The sequence below is a fragment of the Pogona vitticeps genome, chromosome Z (genome assembly GCF_051106095.1).
Source record: "Pogona vitticeps strain Pit_001003342236 chromosome Z, PviZW2.1, whole genome shotgun sequence".
Lineage (NCBI taxonomy): Eukaryota > Metazoa > Chordata > Lepidosauria > Squamata > Agamidae > Pogona > Pogona vitticeps.
This window is the reverse complement of record NC_135799.1, coordinates 1,968,741-1,979,290: the sequence shown is the minus strand read 5'-3', so window position 1 is coordinate 1,979,290 and position 10,550 is coordinate 1,968,741. Positions and strand designations below refer to the sequence as shown.

The 10,550-nt window shown below is 45.4% G+C and overlaps 2 protein-coding genes and 1 pseudogene across 7 annotated transcripts in view; 1 reads left to right on the top strand and 2 right to left on the bottom strand.

Annotated features, from left to right (window-relative positions):
• The window catches only part of LOC140702929 (uncharacterized), a 547,856-nt pseudogene that overhangs the window by 292,025 nt on the left and 245,281 nt on the right, over positions 1-10,550 (bottom strand). The gene's annotated exons all lie outside the window — the stretch shown is intronic.
• Positions 1-10,550, top strand: part of LOC140702944 (uncharacterized) — a 540,061-nt gene that overhangs the window by 308,409 nt on the left and 221,102 nt on the right. The gene's annotated exons all lie outside the window — the stretch shown is intronic.
• Positions 1-10,550, bottom strand: part of LOC140702907 (uncharacterized) — a 51,511-nt gene that overhangs the window by 3,890 nt on the left and 37,071 nt on the right. The window contains exon 4 of one of the 4 annotated variants that reach the window (XM_078382500.1): positions 3,401-3,501. The exons of the other annotated variants lie outside the window; for them this stretch is intronic. The gene's annotated coding sequence lies outside the window, so the exon portion shown is untranslated. The remainder of the gene's footprint in view (positions 1-3,400; positions 3,502-10,550) is intronic. 4 annotated transcript variants of the gene reach the window in all.

Genomic DNA, 10,550 nt, shown 5'->3' with positions numbered 1-10,550 from the left:
GAATGTAGTTAGATTATTAGACTCGAGAACTGGTAAAGAGAAATTAGTGGCAAATGCCAGGAACTGACAACGTCTGCAGAGATTATTATTCAAAAGGTGAAGAGAAAGGACAGGTCCAAGAAAGGGATGAGATGTAGAATTTATAAAATGCTATTATGTGTAGAGAATCATCAGGAACTTCTGAAAACAGGATAGGAAGCAGAGATGGTAAAGGAAATAGTTAGTATAATCTTAGACCTGGAGAGCTAGAAGGGAAGTCAACTCCGAACATCTGGCTCCAGAGTTAGGTACTTAAACCAATGTGTATGGAAAGAGGGGAGCGAAGAATTTGATAAATCACATCTGTGAGAATAAAAGCAAAAATTTAAACATTGAAATTCAGAAGGTATTTGACCCCAGCTAAAATACTGTAAATATTACAAAATCTAGAGGCTACATATTAAAGTTGTACCTCCAGGACATTACGTTATGCAAAACAAAAAAACAAAAAACTGGAACATAGGTTGTCATAGGGATGGTCGTGGCGCTACAAGCCTCCAGGCACAGGGAAACTTCCATCACAAAGTGAAAGTAATGGGGGGGAAAGACATTTAAACCAAGACATTCTTTTGAACTGATTTCTGTTCATAACCCAGAAATTATGTAAGCCAAGGTGTACATAAAATGACATACTACTGTACCTCAAAGGTATTGTTCTTGGAAGTGCTACCTGTTAATCGCACAGGGCCAGCTATTGATTGATTGATTGATTGATTGATTGATTGATTGATTTTATTCCGCGCCCATCTAGACCAAAGTCTACTCTGGCAGCTAACACTAAAAAAGGAATAAAAAGAATATAATAAAATAAAAAACAACAATAGTAATATAGTTCAAGATGGAGGGGAAGAAATTCAAGTGATGACAACAGGGAAGGCCTGCCTAAATAGCCAGGTCTTACATTTGCTCTTAAAAACACCCAGCGAGGGAGCCAGACAGATCTCGGAGGGGAGACTGTTCCAAAGCCGAGGGGCCACTGCTGAGAAGACCCGGTTTCTTGTTCTTTCTTTCTGGACCTCCCTCTGTGTTAGGCCCCACAATCATCCTTCCTGGCTAGAACAAGTGATTCGGATATATCTAGGTGGGAGGAGGCATTCTGCTAGATATCGAGGTCCTGAACCATTTAGTGCTTTATGTCATCATTAACACTTTGAAATCAGTGTGGAAATGAATGGGCAGCCAATGCAAGGCAGCCAGAGTGGGGAAAATATGCTGATATTTTCTCATCCCACTGAGAAGTCTGGCCACCTCATTATGCACCATTTGAAGCTTCTGCGTCAATATCAAAGGTAGCCCCACGTTAGAGTGCATTGCAGTAGTCTAATTTCGAGACTCAAAGCACATGGACCAGAGTGGTGAGCACCCCAACATCAAGATAGGAACGCAGCTGGGCAATCCGCCACAGATGGAAATAGGCGGAGCGGATCACAAACGCCACCTGGGTTTCCATGGTGAGCGCTGGATCCAGATGGACCCCCAAGCTGTGAACCTCACTAATGATGGTGAGAGTCACTCCCCCAAAAGAGAGGGAGTTTCCCAAACCACCGATGGAGGGGACGACCACCCTCAGGAGCTCCGTCTTATCTAGGTTCAGCCTCAGTCCATTCTTCTGCATCCATTGCAGTACAGCCTCCAGGCAGCGCTGAAGGGAAGGAACGGGATCCATTGTGGTTGGAGAAAAGGAGATGTAGAGCTGGGTGTCCTCAGACAGGTGGAGCTCAAGGGTCTCCACATCTGGTTGAGACGATGGTGTCAAGAGGAGGGGTTTAGATTCATTTGGCACTCAGGAATTTTTTGGGACAAGCCAGGCTTGTACAAGAGGGAGGGGCTTCACTTGAATGCACACAGAACTGAACTGCTGTCACGTAACATTAAAAAGGTGGCAGAGCAGCTTTTCAACTGAATCCCGGGAGAAAGCCAACAGGAGCCGAGAGGTGTTCATTTCGAGACTCCTCATCCCTGTGGAATGAGGGTGGAGAGGATAGAGAAAAACAAAGTGATGATAGTGTAGGAATTAGGCCTGGGAGCGTGATGGGATGGGATTGTTGGTCCACTGGAAGGAAAAGCAAACATGCCGCCCTTCTTCGGGGACCCCAGAGGCAGGTGCTTTTAGGCAAATGCTCGAAGCGTCTGACCAAAGATGAGAGAACTGGAACATTGGGAGGATAGATAGAAGATTGAGAGTGGCCATAACAGAAACCTGGTGGGATTCGGAGAACCAGTGGGATACTGCAATCCCAGACGATAAACTCTAGAGGAGGGACAGGGAGGGCCGTGTGGGAGGCGGGGTGGCCGTCAAGGTCAAAGAAGGGGTAGAATCCAGCAGAAATGGAGATGGACGGCGGGTCTGACTCCATCATAGAATCACTGTGGGTTAAACTGCCAGCCCCAAGGAGTAATGTGATAGTTGGGGGGGGCTTGCTATCATCCTCCAGATCAAAAACTTGAGGGGGAAATGTTGGGAAAAATTTGAGGGGGAAAATGGAGAGAAATCAGGGAGGTGTCCAAAATGGACAGGATTGTAAACATGAGGAACATCAATCATCCTCACATCCACTGGGCCAAGGCATGCTCAGGTCAAGAAAGAGAGACCGGGTTTCTTGACATGCTAAATGATACATCTTAGAGCAATTTTTCATGGAGCCCAAAAGAGGACAGGGGTGGGAATGTCGCTGAGTCACTAGGGAATAGCGACCACGCTGCCATCTCTTTTGCCGTGCATGTTGGGGGGAGAGTGTCATGGAAATCTGACACAAAAAGCCTTAATTTCTGAAGTGTGGACTTCCCTCAGACAAGGAAGCAAGTAAGAAAGAAGTTGAAAGGGAAGTTTACAAAAAATATCTCAAGAGTGCCTAGTATTTTTAAAACAACGGTAGTAGAGGCCCACAGGAAGTGTATACCGCAAAAAAGGAAAGGGGGGGCTCAACTAAGTCCAAGAAAGTGTTGGAATAGTTAACAAGCAAAGTTACAGAGGCCTTAATGGGAAAGGAGGGGTCCTTCCGTAAATGGAAATCTTTCCCAGATGAGGAAAATAAAAAGGAACATAAATTCTGGCAAAAGAAATGTAAGAAGATGATAAAAACGCAAAGAAAGACTTTGTGGAACATATGGGCAGCAATATGAGGGGGAATAATAAAAGATATTTTAAATATGTTAGAAGTAGGAAACTTGCCAGAGAAGCGGCTATCTGTCTGGATGGTGAGAGAGGGAAAGGGGAGGGAAAGGGGTACATGAAAATTGCAGAGAAATTAAGTGAGGTTTTTTTTGCAACTGTCTCTATGACAGACTTTGGGCAGATTCTGCTTCCTGAACGGCCCATCTTGAATAATGAATTAAATCAGATACAAGTTATTCTACTCACACCACACGTGTCACCAGGAGGTCTTCTCTGGAGGCCTGGAAATGGTCAATTGGGACTCAAATGGGAAAGAGCCTTTTTTCAGCAGTAGAGGTGGCAGAAGCCTATAAAGAGATTCACACCTTGGTTGAATTTGTATATAAGACTTCAGGAGCCATAGATCTCTTGGGGAATGTCACTAGGAAAATACAAGCAAAATTAAAGGCTTAAGTAGTTTCCCTGAAGAATATGGTTTTGCAAAAGAGGTTAGCCACTCGTAGGATGCTCCTGCATCATGGCGGCCTGTGTGCGTATATAAATCAAACACGTCGTATGTACCATGAAGCCTCAAAAGGACTAGCATGGGATCATAAGGCGCTAGCAGTCTGCGATTAAGGGACAAGTGTTAGGACCTTCAGATTTCCATCACAAATTCCATCGAACCACTTGATAAAAATAAAGCATTTGATGGATTAATGGAACATCTCCACTGGGAATTAGGACAAACCCCTTCCGCCCGAAAGCACTGCAATCCCTCAAAACAAAGAACTTGGGTTTGATCCTAATTATAGTGAAAGTACAAATCCACCATTCATATAGGGAATATAGGAGGACTGGCTCTGTCCAAAGCTGGCACAAATATCTCTTCCTAAAAACTCAATTAAAGAGTTGCGTAAAACACTGGTTCTTAACCTTGGGTTACTCAGGAGTTTTGGACTGCAACTCCCAGAAGCCTTCACCACCAACTGTGCTGGCTGGGGTTTCTGGGAGTTGCAGTTCAAAAACATCTGAGTAACAAAGGTTAAGAACCACTGGTGTAAAAGAACAAAAGGCAGACATTTATTTGCGAATAATAGAGCAAGCTCCAACAGGAAGTGACCCAGAAAAACAAACATTTGATGCAATTGTGGCTGGCTCCTCCAGGCTAGAAGTGCAAGACCCTGCCATAATATCTCCACAAATATGGGTCAATATTTTTTATACCTTCTTTTTGACAAAGATAGAGCTGTTAGACCCTTTATGGATTGTTGCCTTGTTGTGGTGAAGGGGCTTGAGTAATTCATAGAAGCTATGGGCTATGCCGTGTAGGGCCACCCAAGATGGACAAGTCATAGTGGAGAGTTTTATTATTTATTTATTTATTTATTTATTTATCAAGCGGCAACTCTATACATGGAAATCACCAGATGGGCAATATCGAAATCAGATTGATTATATTCTCTGCAGCCAAAGATGGAGAAGCTCTATACAGCCAGCAAAAACAAGACCTGGAGCTGATTGTGGCTTTGATCATCAGCTTCTCATAGCAAAATTCAAGCTTAAACTGAAGAGAGTAGGAAAAACCACTGGGTTAGTCAGTTGTAATCTAAACCAAATCTCTTATGAATACACAGTGGAAGCGAAGAATAGATTTAAGGAACTAGATTTGGTACACAGAGTGCCTGAAGAACTTTGACTACAGGCTTGTAACATTGTATAGGAGGCAGCAACAAAAACCATCCCAAAGAAAAGGAAATACAGGCAAGCAAAGTGGCTGTCCAACGAGGTCTTACAAATAGCAGAGAAGAGAAGGGAAACAAAATGCAAGGGAGATAGGGAAAGTTACAGAAAATTGAATGCTGATTTCAAAAGAATAGCAAGGAGAGACAAGAGGGCCTTCTTAAATGAACAGTGCAAAGAAATAGAGGAAAAGAACAGAAAAGGAAAAACCAGAGATCTGTTCAGGGAAATTGGAGATATTAGAGGAACATTTTGTGCAAAGATGAACATGATAAAAGGCAAAAATGGGAGGGACCTCACAGAAGACATCAAGAAGAGGTGGCAAGAATACACACTGGAATTATATCAGAAAGAGTTAGATATCCCGGACAACCCAGACAATGTAGTTGCTGACCTTGAGCCAGACATCCTGGAGAGTGAAGTCAAGTGGGCCTTAGAAAGCCTGGCTAACAACAAGGCCAGTGGAGGCGATGGCATTCCAGTTGAACTATTTAAAATCTTGAAAGATGATGCTGTTAAGGTGCTACATTCAATATGCCAGCAAGTTTGGAAAACTCAACAGTGGCCAGAGGATTGGAAAAGATCAGTCTACATCCCAATCCCAAAGAAAGGCAGTGCCAAAGAATGCTCCAACTACCGTACAATTGCACTCATTTCGCACGCTAGCAAGGTTATGCTCAAAATCCTCCAAGGTAGGCTTCAGCAGTTTGTGGATCGAGAACTCCTAGAAGTAGAAGCTGGATTCCGACGGGGCAGAGGAACTCGAGACCAAATTGCTAACATGCCCTGGATTATGGAGAAAGCCGGAGAGTTCCAGAGAAATATCTACTTCTGCTTCATTGATTATGCAAAAGCCTTTGACTGTGTGGACCACAGCACACTATGGCAAGTCCTTAAAGAAATGGGAGTGCCTGTCCACCTTGTCTATCTCCTGAGAAACCTATATGTGGGACAGGAAGCAACGGTTAGAACTGGATATGGAACAACTGATTGCTTCAAAATTGGGAAAGGAGTACGACAAGGCTGTATATTGTCCCCCGACTTATTTAACTTATATGCAGAATACATCATGCGGAAGGCTGGACTGGAAGAATCCCAAGCTGGAATTAAGATTGCCGGAAGAAATATCAACAATCTCAGATATGTATTGTTACATACAGCACTGATGTTACCTGTCTGTCATGGGTTTGGAGGGAAAGTTCCATCCTATGGGGAGTGGAAGGCGGGACATCAGGAGGAGGGGCTGTACTGTATAAATATGTGATGCCTGTGTGGTGAAGTCACACACTAGGAAGACACTGGGAGACACTGGGTTGTGACGAAGCAGCAGCTGGGAAGAAGAAGCTGTTGTGGAAGTCTGTGTGTCAGACAGGGTACTACTGTGTGTCAGAGTACCAACCTGATAGGTTCAGGTGTCTGTTGGTTAGCCAGAACTGATAGGTTCAGGGTCTGTGCTTTAAGTTAAGGTTCTGTGTGAACCAAACTGTATGCTTGTATGAGTGAGAATAAGCCACGTTACTTTATTTTATTCACCTGATTGTTTTATTTTCCCTGTGTGTATTTAAATAAACCTTATTCTTTTTATTGTTTGAAAATCCATCCCTGGTCTGTGTGACTTCTTACAGGGAATGGTTGGTGGCAGCTTAGTGTAAATGTGTGGCAGATCCCAGTAGGTCTGGGTTTGTCACATTGATTGGTGTCCAGCGTGTGGGATACGACTGGTCCAGTTGTCCAGTGGTCCAGCAAAGCCTTGGCAAGTGTGCCCAGAGCAAGGGGGGTCTAGTCAGGGACAGTCTGAGGCGCGTAGGTAATCTTCTAGGTGTACCTCACGGGGAGGTGCGCTAGTAGAAGAACGTGCCAACTGGGGAGACTTAGATTAAGGTGCTCTGAGGCAGCCTAGTTTTGGCGGGAAAAAGCTGAGGCAAAACTGCGTAGCAACAGTGAGCTAGCTTGCCAGCTGAGAGGCCCAGCAGAGGGGGGTAGGCTCTGACTCGATACTGTTGCAAGTTAGTGCTGAAGAACAGCAGCAATCTCTAGGGAGAGCTGGTTCTGAGGCAAGAAGGAAAAAAGTGGTCGTTTTATTTTGAGGCTTGACGTTTTAAAGCAGCCTGTTCTGAGGGGGGATTATGCCCTTGACTCGAAGCAAAGTAGCAGACATGAGTGAAGTGAAAGACCCCCAGATTGACCAAGGATCTGAGGAGGAATTTGGCTCAGTGCAAGGTGACAGCACAGGAGAGCAAGACCCAGAACTCAGAAAATTGCTCATAGCCCAACAGCATGAACTGAGGATGAGGCAATTTGAAGTGGAGGAAAGGTTAGAGAGAGAAAAAATGGAGGAAAGGGAAAGAGAGAAACAGCGGCAATTTGAATTAGAGAGAGAGAGAATGGAGAGGGAGGAAAGATTGGAGAGAGAAAGAATGGCGTTTGAATTAAGGAAACTGGAAATGATGAACCAGAACAATAATAACAATAGGGATTCTGAGGAAGGCCAATTGTCTAAGGCTGACCTGAAGAAATTCCCTGTGTACCACAAGGGAGATTGTCCCGAGGTGTTCTTTTCCTTAGTGGAAAGAGCGTTTGTGGACTTCTCAGTGAGGGAAACTGAGAAGATGACCATCATGCGATCTTTAATCAGTGGTAGCCTGGCTGAGGTTTATGCCGAGATGCCTGAGGAACTGATGAAAGATTTTGCAGAGTTTAAGAAACTGGTGTTTGCAAGACATGGGATAAATGCAGAGCAGCTGAGACAAAGATTCAGGTCCCTCACCAAGAAGCCAGAACAGACTTTTACCCAAGTGGGGGCCCAATTGGTGAGGCTGCTTGAGAAATGGCTATCTCAGGAGGGAACAGAGACCTATGAACAGCTTAAAGATTTGATAGCACTGGAACAGTTCTATTCAGTCCTGCATGGGGAATTGAAATTCCAGGTGAGGGAAAGGAAACCGAAATCTGTGGCAGCAGCCGCAGAGATCGCAGATTTTATTTCCCAAATAAGAAAGCCCTTGGGTGAGGGGAAATCTGTGGGTAAACCCAAAGAAACCTACAGCAAGTACTCTCAGGGACCAGGGAAAAACCAGCAAGGGGGAGGGGCCCATGGTGAAGGGAAGCCCTCAGACATGAAACAAAGACCTCAGATTTTGGAGGGAAAACCAAAACAAGATGAGAGGGAATCAAAATACACCAGAAAATGTTATTTCTGTCAGGGAAAGGGTCATCTAATCTCAGAGTGTGAGAAATTAAAGCAGCTAAAAGGAATGGTGCCTCAGAATTCTAGTGGGACCAAGCCAAAAGCTGTGTTCTGTGTCCAGAAAGAGCAAAGCTCAGTGTCACTGAGGGAGCCTGTTGCCATGGCTACTCAGTCTGGAACAGCTACCTCTGCTGATCAGGCTGAGGAAAATGGTCCTCTTGTGGAAGTAAAGCGCTGCTTGCTGGTGAAAACAGATTCTCAGTTGTTTGAGACAGCCGGGGTGGACGTAGGAATACTTGACCGTCAGTATAGGGGGCTGCGGGACACTTGTTCCCAGGTAACCCTGTGCCATCCAGATATTATTCCTAGGGAGTTTATAATCCCAAATGAGACCATGAAGGTGGCAGGGATTGAGGGGCAGGTAATCTCTCTGCCAGTAGCAGAGGTACCTGTCAACTTTCAAGGCTGGAGGGGAGATTGGCGGCTAGCGATTTCATCGACTCTGCCAGCAGCCGTGCTCGTGGGAAATGACCTGGCTGAACATGTGAAACGGGTGCTAGTGATTACACGCTCACAAGCCACCACAGGGACAGTTCAGGGGGGTAATGATGAGCCAGAGACGGAAGCAGAGGGGAGTTCAGAAGCTGTGGTGGAAACCTTAACCACAGACAGCCGATTTGGACAGGAGCAAAAGGCAGACGCCACTCTCCAAAAGTGTTTTGAACAGGTGACTGGCGCCCAGCTAACACCTGAAACCCCAGTGAGATTTCTGGAGAAAAAGGGGATTTTATATAGAGAAACCCTGAGGAATATCTCAAAAGGGGGAGATGGGATCAGAAGTCAGCTGGTGGTACTTGAAAAGTATCGCCCCATGATCTTACAAAGGGGTCACTCTGACATGTTTGCTGCACACTTAGGGGTGAACAAAACACAGCAGAGAATCACACAGAATTTCTACTGGCCTGACATAGGGAAGCAGATCAGGGAGTTCTGTAAACAATGTGATGTGTGTCAAAGGCAGGGGAATAACCGCGATAGGACCAAAGCAAAGTTGTGCCCTTTGCCTGTGATTGACACTCCGTTCAAATGCATAGGGGTGGATATTGTGGGACCTTTGCCCAAGGCCACAAAGAGGGGGAACAGGTTCATACTAACAATTGTGGACCATGCCACAAGGTATCCTGAAGCCATACCCTTGACTAACATCGAAACTAACACAGTGGCCGATGCTTTGGTGGGGTATATGTCCAGGATGGGATTTGCCTCAGAGATAATCACAGATTTGGGCGCATCGTTCACATCAAAGCTCATGAAACGCTTATGGCAAATCTGTGGAATTAAGCACAAGGAAACCACTGCTTATCATCCGGAAAGTAATGGGTTAACTGAGAAGTTCAATGGGACTCTAATGCGCATGATTAGGGCTTACTTGGCAGAGAATCCAAACAATTGGGACCAGAAGCTGCAATCCCTTTTGTTTGCTTATCGATCAGTGCCACAAGCCAGTACCGGGTTCAGTCCATTTGAACTTTTATTTGGGAGAAGGGTGAAAGGGCCCCTTGATTTGATCAAACAAAATTGGGAGCAGATCACCCAGGATGACCCACAAGACGTTGTGACTTACATAGACACCTTGATGAATGACCTAAGGAGAAATCTAGAGCTGGCAGCAGAAAACCTGCAAGCTCAGAAGGTCAGACAGAAAACATGGTATGACCACAAAGCTAGAGAGAGACACTTTGACCCAGGGGAGGAAGTGCTTTGGCTTAGGCCCTGCAGAAAGAATAAACTGCAGCTCAAATGGGCAGGACCATATAGGGTCATTTCCAAGATGTCAGACCTGAACTACCTAATAGAGCAGGAGGAGAACCAAGCAAGGAGGGTGGTTCATGTGAATGCCCTAAAACCCTACTACAGAGGGGAACAGAGGGTTTTATTCGCGATAAAAGCAGCCGAGAGTGAGGAAGCTGAATTACCCTTCTGGGAGGGTAGAGGGGAAGTAAAATACAACCCAGAGGAGGTAAAGATCAGTCCTGCACTCACCCAAGACCAGCAGCAAGAACTAAAAATGCTGCTTAGTAAATATCAAAAGGTGTTTTCCAACAAGCCGGGGATAGTGAAGGGAGTGATGCATCGGATCCACACAGGGGATGCACCCCCGCAGGCAGTATCCCCATACCGAGTAACGGGACCCTATAGGGACAAGGTGCGGAAGGAGCTGGACGAGATGCTGAGGGAGAACATAATCGTCCCCTCTTCTAGTCCTTGGTCCTCTCCGATAGTCCTTGTGGACAAGCCTGATGGGAGCATTAGGTTTTGTGTCGATTACAGGAAATTAAACCGTGTAACCACTCCTGATGCCTACCCAATGCCCAGGCTAGACAACCTGATTGAAACCATAGGGGGTTGTCGGTTCATCTCATCATTGGACCTGGTAAAGGGATATTGGCAATTAAGAATTGATCCCAGGGATCAAGAAAAGACTGC